The sequence below is a fragment of the Octodon degus genome, unplaced genomic scaffold (genome assembly GCF_000260255.1).
Source record: "Octodon degus isolate 3935 unplaced genomic scaffold, OctDeg1.0 scaffold00073, whole genome shotgun sequence".
Classification (NCBI taxonomy): domain Eukaryota; kingdom Metazoa; phylum Chordata; class Mammalia; order Rodentia; family Octodontidae; genus Octodon; species Octodon degus.
The window spans coordinates 207735-208480 of record NW_004524649.1 but is presented as its reverse complement, the minus strand read 5'-3'; the positions used below and the strand labels follow the sequence as shown (position 1 = coordinate 208480).

The 746-nt window shown below is 37.0% G+C and overlaps 1 pseudogene; it reads right to left on the bottom strand.

Moving 5' to 3' along the window:
• Window positions 1–746, bottom strand: part of LOC101573221 — a 3026-nt pseudogene that overhangs the window by 1301 nt on the left and 979 nt on the right.

Here is a 746-nt window from a genome sequence, read left to right as displayed (position 1 = left end):
GGTCCCTGTGTTTTGCTAAGCTTGTTCTAAGTAGGTGCTTTAGACCACTGAGCCATCTCACCAGCCCCACTACTGATAAATTTTTGAGGGAATAATAAGTTTAAACACTTTTCAGGACTATACAATGCATGTATGAATCAAAATATTATATTGAATTTCATCATAATCTATGATTATTTTTAATTTTATTTTAAAGAGGAAAGAAACAAAAAATAACAGGAACAAAGACAAAAACACTTCACCATAAAACAATAAATGTACAGTGTTTAAAAACAAGAGCAGGATGGGGCTGGTGAGATGGCTCAGTGGTCTAAAGCACCTACTTAGAACAAGCTAAGCTAAACAAAGCTCAGGGACCGTGATTCAATCCCCCAGCACCACAGTCCAGCCAGCCCTGCCCCCTGGTGGGCTGAGCTGGCCACACACACACACACACACACACACACACACATATAAATAAACAAAAACAAAAACAAAAACAAACAAAAGGAGCAGGAAATTAACAATGGTTGTTATATTACATAATGTTATCAGATTTGTGGCTCAGACTACCAGATATAGGCAGTAAAACTGATCAACTTGTTAAAACATGAATTCTTCCTTTCCATAAACCTTGAGTTTTTTTTGTCCTTTTTAATTTTTTAAAATTTATTTTAAAGATAGTACAGGGTCAGGGAGATGGCTCAGTAGAATATGCACTTCCCTGGCAAGCGCAAGGGCCTGAGTTCAATCAATTTTTTTGCAGG